Genomic DNA, 11681 nt, shown 5'->3' with positions numbered 1-11681 from the left:
TCACGAGAGGTGAGGACACCCCCCCTCGATCACGTGATAGATACGTGGACCACTGCAGCTCAGAAGCCGGCAGTATAACGAGCGACAAGCGATAATTACAGTAGTTTGACAATCAAGACTAACTGAGCACATTTTATATACATCCTAACAACATAAGTCAAATAAGAATATAACAGTCAAATAATAATATAAAGTCATACATTTACGATTTAGCTATTATCGCAAATATAAGCAATATAAAATTAAATGAAAAGGTAATATACTTTATATATACATAATAATCATTGTAACCCATTCAGGGGTTGCAACACCCCCCCCAACACGACAGAGGGTCGCACTAGGAGTTGCATGAATGTCTTTCACATTATATCTGGTTACTCATATCAATATTATTATCAAAATAAATATTAATAAGTCCCTCTTGTGCCAAGCACCTCTACAATTTCACAGCGTCCGTCACTAGGATATGCCCCTAGTACTAGGGCAGTACACAGTATCGTATCTCTTCATACTCGTGGTTATGTACATCAGTGTAGAGACAGGATAGCGCTGACAAGGAGGGCACGTTGAGGCTCGATCATAGTAGAGGAGACTGCATTCCACTCTTAAGTAGTGGTTGTGGAATGCTAGGCAGTATGAACATCTGAGTATGAAACAGCTTAAGGTGTGTAGTGAAGGGGGGATCTGCGACAGGACAGAGTTGCGTCATGCAGTACCTCGCCCACACGACACTACCCACTCAACACTCAGCTTGTCTCCTCACACAACATTACTGTGAATATATAAATATAATAATTAGACATGAGTATATATAGTTAATATGGGCTGGAGGGATTAAGTTACTTTACTGAATTTGACATAGCAAGTAACAAAAGGTATTTGGGCATAAAATTACGTAAATTTTAAATGGGGAAGTGCCCAAATACTCGTCAAAATGTTCAAAGGACACCACAAGAGCTATAGCATAATTTTTCTGGTGTCGTTTGATGGAGAATATCAGTGGATGTTGACTATTGGAGCAGCACAGCACCCACTGCATAACCACTCGCATCTATATGTAAAAAGAAGAGAAGATTGAAATTAGGACTCTTCAACACAGGAGCAGAGGATAGGAAGCGCTTCAACCTTTTGAACGAGTCTGAACAATCTCTAGTCCAGGTGAACTGAACTTTGGTACTAATGAACACAGTGAGAGGTGTAGGTGGAGGTGTGTGTGCTGGCTTGCCTGTCACTTGACACACGTGGCAACGTCGCACATGATCAGCTACTGTTTCCTTCATCTTTGGCCAAGTAAAATGTTTTGCCAGTTTACCGAGTGTCTTCTTGACACCCAAATGTCCTCCTATGGGACTATTGTGAGCAAAATCAATGGCTTGTTCACGAAATGTAACTGGTAACACAACTAGATGCTTGACTGTGGTGGAAACACTATCAGCTGACAACTTGCATGTATTTTTCTCCATCAGTACACCGTTACTATAATAGTAACAATTATCGAGATCCTTTGCTTCACTCTCAGTAACTGCTATATCTCTCAGTCTTTCCAGTGACTGATCAACAAACTGATCCTTGATTAAATCATCATGAGTAAGAAATTTAACGTCAGTTGTGTCCTGACTAGGTTGATGACCGGGGGGAGTCAGTGTTAATGATCCGGGGCGCAGAGCGTCACTAAACAACATATTCAACCCCAAATCATTGTCATCCACTAACTCAACAGGAGACAAGGATGGTTGTTGAATCTTTGACATAGCTCTAGTAATTGCGCTGAGAGGAAATAAAATAGGTTTCTCTCTACAAGCTTCAATGGCATAATTATCATCAGTGGTATTATCAATCACAAGTGGTTCTTTACATATACCAGCATGAAGGATATCGTTCCCTATCAACAAGTCCACTGACCTGATGGGAAATACACCACTGGATATACCCACTGAAATATAACCAGTATAATAGCTTGTTTCAATATAAACTTTGTGCAGAGGCACTTTTATAACAGCCCCTCCATAGGCTTCTAACAATACATCTATCTTGCAATAGGTATCGTCAGTTATGGGCAGTACGTCTTCTCTTAATAACGTGAGATAACTGCCAGTGTCTCTGAAAGAAATTATCTCAGTTAGATGTGATTCGTCAAATCCTATTTTATCTCTCGAAAAGTAAGGACTCATCGCTGAACGAATCTTTTCGTCAGATACACTTTCTGACGCTAGTCATCTATCCTGAATAACATTATCTAAAACAGTAGGATCAGAGGCATTGCTAGGCTTTTGGTGTCTTTGTTGCACGGAAGAGGATACGACTTGAGTGGGGGCGCCAGCCGCACGACTGTTTCTCGTATCTCTTTCTAACTTATAGCAATACTCTCTAGTATGTCCTTTCCTGTTACAATAGGTACATTTAACTTTCTTCTTCTCGATATCAGATTTCTGTCTAGCCACAGAGACAGATTCAGGATTGTGAGTTTTCCTGGTAAAGGTACGAGAAGTTACAGTAGCAGGTACATCAGGCCGGCAATGAGCAGCTGATTTAGGTTGCCAACTTCTAGGACAATTTTTAGTTAACTTGTTTCTCTGTGTTTTAGTACGTACAAGTTTGTGAGAAATTTCGTAATTGTCTGCTAATGCTGCAGTTTCCAGAATATCTGAGGTAGTATGATCGATCAGATATTCTTGTATGTCAGCAGGCATACAGTTGTTAAATTCTTCGTGTAGTAACAACTGAACAAGGCTGTCGTAGTTGTTACATTTGGCAGCTCTAGTCCATCTCTCAAATGCAACTTTTTTTCTCACGAGCAAACTCTACACAAGTTTGATCTTGTCGTCGTTGTAACATACGAAATGCTCTTTGATAAATTACAGGTAACAAGTTATACGTCTCTAGAATAGTTTGTTTGACAGCGTCATAACTAATGTACTTAGCAAATGGTAAAGCAGCCGTACAAGTTTGAGCTCTTCCTGTCAACGCTGTATGCAGCAATGTTGCCCAGTGCTTACGTGGCCAGTTCATAGCACGTGCCTGGTTCTGAAACACATCAAAATAGGTGTCTAAGTCACTTCCAAAAAACTTAGGAACCATGGATGCAGCTTTCTGCACATTAAATGTGTCCTGTGATATATCAGTCTGTTGTCTTAACAGACGAACATTTTCTCTTTGGAAATCTTCTTTGTTCAATTTCCTCTGTGCCTCTATTTGTGCAGTCTGCAACATAATGAGGCGTTCAAACCTCTCAAACTGTTCCTGAGAGATAGGACCAGTGGGTAATGGAGGAGTAGGGAAATTAACATGGTCTGGACGGTCCTTAGGTCGGACACTTGGTCCAGCCGTCTCTAGAGAGTCTAGATCTGGTCTAGGATAAGTAAATACAGGTGTAGTATGCACTGTACTAGTATTAGGCTGTGTCATACTACCAGCTACACTCTGTACTATAGTGTCAGTGAGGGAAGGCGTGAGCGAGAACTGAGCTACACTAGGCTCAGACACTAGGCTCACTTCTGCTCTAGTTGCTCTTTCATCAACTTCAAATAGAGCCATACTTCCTAATTGTGACACTAGGCTTTCTGAATCTGAATCATAATCAGACATCTCTGTATGAGCAGGGAACAATATATCTTTAATTAACGCTCTGACAGTTTCTGCGGTGTAATTCCTGTTATACGTCACACCGAGATACTTGGCTACTTGCCAACACGTCTGAAGTTTTAATGTACTTAACTCAGACAAAGTCAGAGTATCAATTAACTGTTTCACTTTGGCATACATCACGAAAATAATTGTACTACGAGAGAGTGATTATGGGAAACTATAATCTTGATAGGAATTTTAGTGTTGGTTGTCTTAGAGCTAGAACTCAAACAGTATTTCCATCTCCTTGGATCAAGAGACTCAGTCAGGTACATACATCCACCTGGTATGTTGTACAAGACTAAACTCAAAGTCTTCAGATTAGGAAAGTACTCAGTGTTTGATCATAGATTCATTAGTATGTCAAACTGGACAATTTCTCCAACACCTTGGATCAAGAGCCTCCCGGACAGGCCCCCATTTTTTACAAAAAACGCGATTCTAAAAGCTTAGAGATCTCCAGTGAATACTAGAAAGGACTGCCCTTCTAGCATCCAGCCTGTTACTGGGTTTTCGTAACAAGTAGTCAGTATCCTTGTCCAATTATCCATTAAAATTCAGTATGGTTCAATAGTGCTTTAGGATTACAACTGGTAGGCTACTAGAGAAATTAAAATTTAATAAATTTATTAAGTAGTAAGTTGTCTAGAGGTATATCAAATTAAATTAATTACAGCAATCAAAATAAAATCAATCTCTCGAGTTAAATATTATTGTGCTGAAAGCACATATCACATTTATAATTCTTAAGTACCGTCAGGTACATTAACATTTAATAAGATATTACAAATATGTACAAGTAAGTGTGTATGCGTGTAAGTGCTCTTAAGTAGTTAGCTATGTCTCAAGACTCGAATAAGACTTAAACAAGTGACTGACAAAGTCCTCAAATAAACTAACTTCTTCACCGACTGGCAACCCGAACAGTCTGCTTGAACAACAAAGAATGCTAAGCCCAATAGCAATGCAATATCAAGCGACTGCGACACAGAATCAGGAACTGGGAAATAATATAACGACACTAAGTAGGGACCATCTGCAGATCCTCCACAAAAGTTACAAAACTCCCATAATACTGAATCTATGTTCAGCATAGGAAAAACGCGACTGTGACAATACACAGAAACCAGTACAAAATTAGGCCAGAAGCTATAGCTAAGGACCTGAGATACTCAGAGTGTCTAAGCGACACACAACCTCAGTACAACGTCGAAAATCACAAAGTCTTTACAATGTTCTGTGAACAAAGTTCTACAGAACTAACAAGAATAATGAGACAGACAATCTGTCCAACCACCAAGCGAGTCTACAGCAGACTGAAAACTTCACGAGAGGTGAGGACACCCCCCCCCTCGATCACGTGATAGATACGTGGACCACTGCAGCTCAGAAGCCGGCAGTATAACGAGCGACAAGCGATAATTACAGTAGTTTGACAATCAAGACTAACTGAGCACATTTTATATACATCCTAACAACATAAGTCAAATAAGAATATAACAGTCAAATAATAATATAAAGTCATACATTTACGATTTAGCTATTATCGCAAATATAAGCAATATAAAATTAAATGAAAAGGTAATATATATTATATATACATAATAATCATTGTAACCCATTCAGGGGTTGCAACACACGTCTTGATCAGATGTTGCCTCTCGATGAACCTCCACCTCTACCTGAGAATGGTTTAATGATTCAACGAACGACTCCAAACCACCATCACGTCCCAAATTATCATGTCTCCGACTTTCTGGAAGCGACGACTCTCCGATGACACCTCGCTCAGATGTAACGTCCCTCTCTGGCGGTGACAAAGTCTTCAACACCTCCACCAATTCCTCCTCAATGTCAAGAACCTTCTCCTGTAATTGCTGCTCCTCCTTATCCACAGGAGACAATACCTGATCAGGCAGCTGGGGGAGGGACTCCAACTCACCGCCAGTCCTGTGTGCCCGATCCACTATCTCGGTCCACAAAACACCACGCCCTCCATCTGATGTTTGTTTCTCACCTGCCACCTTTGAAGCAGGGGCTGCGACATCCACCACAGGTCCAGGCACGTCTTCGCTTGTCACAGGTCGCCGCTATGTGATCATACTCACCACATAGGCGGCATGTACGTCGTTGTCCTGGGTACATTACCATTACCTGCGTCCTGAAATCTTGTAGATACACATAGGATGGTATTGGGTGCCTCAAAGTCATTTTGAGGTTGAGAGAACCCTCTGGAAAACCAGCATAGGCACCTGCCGCCCATGTACCATGTTGAGCATAATGCACCGTCCCATACGTTTCAAAAACTTTCCTTATATCCGCCTCGTCCGCCTCAAAGGGAACGTTGCGTAACTTGATCCACGTATAATGCCGTGAAACATCTATCATTCTTACACTGACAGCTGGTGTGACGCTAAGACTTACGTCCTGAAACCTGGTAACTAACGATTCATAAACCGTAGCTGATAGCAGTTTGACGAAAATTCTTTGGCCTCCGTTTAATGCTACACCATACAAGTCACTATCTTGTATGCCATATGTCTCCTGGATGATCTTTGGCAATAAGACTTGCGCAGAACTAGGCGTTATCGTTCCTTTAAGTAGCTCAATGCCTACAGTATTTATCCGGCGTCTCAGACTAACCGCCATCTTGACAATCACAGTGCACCTATGTTGCTAACAGAGGCGTGACAGCACCACTTCACACCGCTGCAGCCAGGTAACTGACAAGGGAGCTCGCCTACAAAGAGCAGAAGGGTGCAGAGCACAACCACACTCTACCGTGGTCAGGCAGCGAATGGCTCCCCACATTGGGTTTGATGACGTACCCAGTGGTACTGCCGGCCGGCAGGTTAACCATTTAACCACTAGTTTGGTAGGGGGCCGCAACAGTGGTGTTGGTGGTAGTGATGGTGATGGTGGTGGTGGTAGTGATGGTGATGGCGGTGGTAGTAGTGATGGTGGTGGTGGTAATGGTGGTGGTTGTGGTGGTGGTAGTGATGGTGATGGTGTTGGTGGTAATGATGGTGATGGTAATAATGGTAGTGATGGTGGTGGTGGTGGTGGTAGTAATGGTGATGGTGGTAGTGATGATGGTAGTGATGGTTGTGATGGTGATGGTGGTAGTGAAGGAGGTGGTGGTAGTGATGGTGATGGTGGTGATGGTGGAGTTGGTGGTGGTAGTGATGGTGATGGTGGTTATGGTGTTGAGGGGGTGTTGGTGGTGGGGGTGGTGGTAGCGATGGTGATAGCTGTGATGGTAGTGATGGTGGTGGTGGTGATGGTAGTGATGGTGATGGTGGTGGTTATGGTAGTGATGGTGGTTGTGGTGCTAATGACGGTGGTGGTGGTGGTGATGGTTGTGGCAGTGATGGTGGTGGTGGTAGTGGTGGTAGTGATGGCGATGGTGATGGTGGTGGTTATGGTAGTGATGGTGGTGGTGCTAATGACGGTGGTGGTGGTGATGGTGGTGGTGATGGTTGTGGCAGTGATGGTGGTGGTGATGGTAGTGGTGGTAGTGATGGCGATGGTGATGGTGGTGGTTATGGTAGTGATGATGGTGGTGGTGCTAACGGCGGTGGCAGTGATGATGGTGGTGGTGGCAGTGATGATGATGATGATGGTAATGATGGTGGTGGAGGTGGTTGTGGTGGTAATGACGGTGGTGGTGGTGATGGTGGTGGTGATGGTGGTGGTGCTGGTGGTTGTAGTGTTGGTGGTGGTGGTGGTAATGATAGTTGTGGTGGTGGAAGTAGTGGTAGTGATGGTGAGGGCGGTGGCGGTAATGATGGTGGTGGTGGTGATCGTGGTGGTTGTGGTGGTAATGACGGTGGTGGTGGTGATGGTGGTAGTGATGGTGGTGGTGGTAATGATTGCGGTGGTGGTGGTGATGGCGTTTGTGGTGATAGTGATGGTGATGGTGATAATGATGGTGGTAGTGGTGGTGGTAGTGACGGTGATGGCGGTGGTGGTAATGATGGTGGTGGTGGTGGTGATGGTGGTGGTGGTAGTGATGTTGATGGTGGTGTTGGTAATGATTGTGGAGGTGGTGGTGGTGGTAGTGATGGTGATGGTGGCAATGATGGTGGTGGTGGTGGTGGTGGTGGTGGTGGTGGTAGTGATGATGGTGGTGGTAATGATGGTGGTGGTTGTAGTGATGGTGATGGTGTTGGTGGAGATTGTGGTGATGGTGGTAGTGATGATGGTGGTGGTGGTGGTGGTAGTGATGGTGATGGTGGTGGTGGTAATGATTATGGTGGTGCTGATGGTAGTAATGGTGATGGCGGTGGTGGTAATGATGGTGGTGGTGGTGGTGTTAGTGATGGTGGTGGTGGTTGTGGTAGTGATGGTGGTGTTGGTGGTGGTGGTGGTGGTGGTGGTAATGACCGTCCATTGTTCGCATCGCTCTTGGGCTGTGCGGACAGGCTGCACAGTAGCTCATGATTCGTCTAGTCTCTGTGCAGTTTTCACCAGTCTACTCACAATGGCGGAAGGAGGACGCAGGCGCATCAACACTGTCTGCCTTGATTTAGTGACTGGTTTATTTAATAGTCAGAATACTCATATTCTGCCGACGGCGATCCTGAGAGATACGTATGGAATTGCCAATGAAGACCTTTACGGTGTAGCATTAAATGGCAATACGAGGTTATTCGTCAAATTCAGACAAGGCTGCACCTATGAGAATATGGTTGCTAAATACCAGGATGTGATAAAGACCGTTAACCCTGGTGTTACCGTCCGCCTTCGAGATGTCTCCCGTGTTTACACATGGGTGAAGGTGCGCAACGTACCCTTTGAAGTGGATGAAAGCGATTTAAGGAACGTATTTGACCGTTACGGCACTGTGCATCTGGTGGCGTTGGGACACTGGCGTGACGGCCCCCTTGTTGGCATGCCGGAAGGGTCGTTTTCTTTGAAAATGTCCCTTAAGCACCCGATACCATCGTATGTAGTAATGGAGGACTTCAGAACGCAAGTGTATGTGACATATTCAGGTCAAAGGCGCACGTGTAGACTCTGTGGGGTGTATGACCACATTGCAGCACAATGTCCGACGAGGCGTGGAAGACCAGAGGTCGCGACGAGGACGGAGGTGACAGCAGTACTGCAGTCATACGCTGGGGCTACACAGCGTGGGAAACTGTGGAGTGAGGAGGTAGAGGGGGAGACAGAGGAGTCACCTGCCTGCGTAACTCTACCGGGTGTGGAGGAGGACGTAGGCGTGGTGTCGGCGACGCTGGAGGATGCATACGCACCTGCCCAGGATGACATGGAGGCATCCATTCGAGAGGCTTTAAACGTTTTGTTGGAAGCTTCAACAGCTGATGGACTCCAGGGTGGGCTGGAGGATGTCCGTGTACAAGAGGGAGAGGGAGGTGTCACAAAGCCGACTGTAGAACACCAGGTTGTGACTGTGGAGGTACACAGGGATGATAGATCCGAAGTTGACATGATCATCGATCGAGGCTGTTGCAAAAGGGCTGCGGTGACGACAGATAGTGTCGACGTTCTAACTCCTGGACAAAGATCAGGAAAAAAGGCATGGCACGATGAGACCCGTAGAGGAGCGGGCGGATCCAAAAAGGTTCAGCAAGATAGAGAGGAAGGCATAGGAGGTCGTGGGGGAAGAAGTGGAGAGAATCGCAAAGGTGTTAAGAGTGTTAGGATATCTAAGGGTAAACCATCAATGAAACCTTCAGATGTATTACTCTAAATGTTAATGGTTTGAAATCAGACAACAAGCGTAACTGTCTGGTGGCGTTTTTGAGGAAACATGTTCCTGACATTGTGTTTTTACAGGAACACAATCACAAATCTCCCGGGGAATTGATAATTCCTGAATATGTAGTGTACATGGGCTGTTCTAGCAGATTGAAAGGAGGTGTGGCAGTGTTAATAAAAGAGGCCAGCCCGTTTTCTTTACACACCTGTGAGGTTGGGGAGGAGGGGAGGGTGGTGCAGGTGGTTGGGGCATGGGGTGGGGTGCAGGTGGGATTCATCGGCGTCTATGGGCCAGCGGAAAGTGATATGCGAATAAAAAACGCTTTTTTTAGGGATGTTTTGGTGTATCATTTAAGGTCGCTGCCAGCCGTCATGATCATTGGGGGGGATTGGAATTGTCTTGATCGCCGCAAGGATGTCAAACCTAGGGGAAGGGTTTTTTTTTCTGTATTTTTAGGGGACTTATTGCGAGGTGTGAATGTCTTTGATGTGGGGGGGGATGAGGTAGGGAGGAGTGTGCATACGTTCATTAGGAGGGAGTATGCAGCACGATTGGACTGCATATATGTTTCTAGGGAAATCATGGTTCGAACCGTTTGTGCTCTAAATGTAAGTTTTTCTGACCATAGAGGAGTCATGGTGGACGTGGATTGGGAGGGATTACCGAGGTGGTACAGGGGTTTCTGGAAAATGAATGTTGGGTTAATGCATAAAAGGAGCGTGAGGGAATCTTTTGCGAGTGTATGGAAGGAATGGTGGAATAACCGTAGGGTAGGGAGTGATATTATTGAGTGGTGGAACACGATTGGCAAGAGGAAGGTGAGAGACTTCTATCAGAGGAGTGGGGTAGAGGAACGAAAAATGCAACGTGGAACTTTGTCTTATTTGGAAAACCAACTGCAGGACTGTTATGTGAATGGTACGGGGGTGTACCCTGTGGCGGAAATTGAAAACTTAAAGTGCATGATAGGGGATATCCATAATCGTAATTTTGATGCAGTGCGGATAGAGAGTGGCATACAGGAGGTATTATGGGGAGATCGCCCTTTGACGGTTGTCCTGCGGGAGTAGGGCAAACGCCGAAGGGAGACAGAATTAATGGGATTGGAAGTGCACGAGCAAATGGGGGCGTATAGCAGGGGACAGTACATTATGACAACTGAGGGAATGAGTTGCTATGTGGATAAATGGTACAAATCGCAATATGAGAATGTGGGGATCTCTAAGGAGGTGCTAGAAAAAATGGGTGAATGGGTATGTTGTGATTTAGAGAATAAGGATCGAACAAATTTGAATGGATGCATAAGTGAGGAGGAGGTTAGGCTAGCGGTAGAGAGTATGAGTGCTGGGAAATCACCGGGGATCGATGGTATCCCTTGTGATTTCTATAAGGAAAACTAGGAATGCCTACACGACTTTCTAGTGGTATTATTTAATGAAATGAAAACAAGCGGAAGACTCGGGGAACAACAAAGAACAGGCGTTGTGGTTATGATTCCAAAAAAGGCTACGGGGAACTGCGTCCAAAATTATAGGTCGATAACATTAATGTGTGGTGATTATAAAATATTTGCGAAAATGTTAGGTAATAGAATTAAAAGGGTGTTAGAGAAAGTATTGGATGAAGGGCAATATGTGGTACCCGGAAGATCAATGTGTGTGGGGCAAGGTATTATATGCAGGTTCATTAACGAAAGCGGGAAGGGTAATGCAGGGGGAATACTGGCTTTGGACTGGCATGCGGCATATGATTGTGTGGAGAGTGAGGCTTTATGGAAGTTCATGCAGTGGAAAGGATTCGGGAAGGAAATAGTAAGTTGGACGATGGCTTTGTATGAGCAGGCTATGTTTAGGGTACAGATAAATGGCAGGTTAGGGAATTTAATTGGAATGAAACGTGGTTTGAAGCAGGGGTGTCCTGTATCGCAGATTCTTTTTGCATTACTTCAGGACCCTTTTTTCAGAGCTGTACGGGAGGGTGTGAATGAGGGTGAAATGCGAGGAAGGGTGGGGATAAAAGAGGGAATCGTAGGCTATGTGGATGACGCCACGATTTTATATAGGGGATCACGAGATTTACGAAAAGTAGATGAATTGGTAAAACTTTTTGGGAGAGCAACGGGGATGCTGGTCAATAAGGATAAGTCAATGCTTATGCACGTGGGAGATAGCATTAGTGGGGACATAGGTCAGGAGGAGGGTTGGCCTTTAGTAAATCACATCAAGGTATGTGGAATTGTTCATATGAGAAACATTCAGGAAGTGAGGAAGGGTAATTCGAGTGAGGTTGTGGATAGGGTGTTAGGTCGATTGGCGGGGTTGCGTGCAGGAGG

This window comes from Cherax quadricarinatus, chromosome 74, assembly GCF_038502225.1.
Source record: "Cherax quadricarinatus isolate ZL_2023a chromosome 74, ASM3850222v1, whole genome shotgun sequence".
In the NCBI taxonomy this organism is placed as follows: Eukaryota; Metazoa; Arthropoda; class Malacostraca; order Decapoda; family Parastacidae; genus Cherax; species Cherax quadricarinatus.
Note: the sequence above shows the minus strand (reverse complement) of the source record.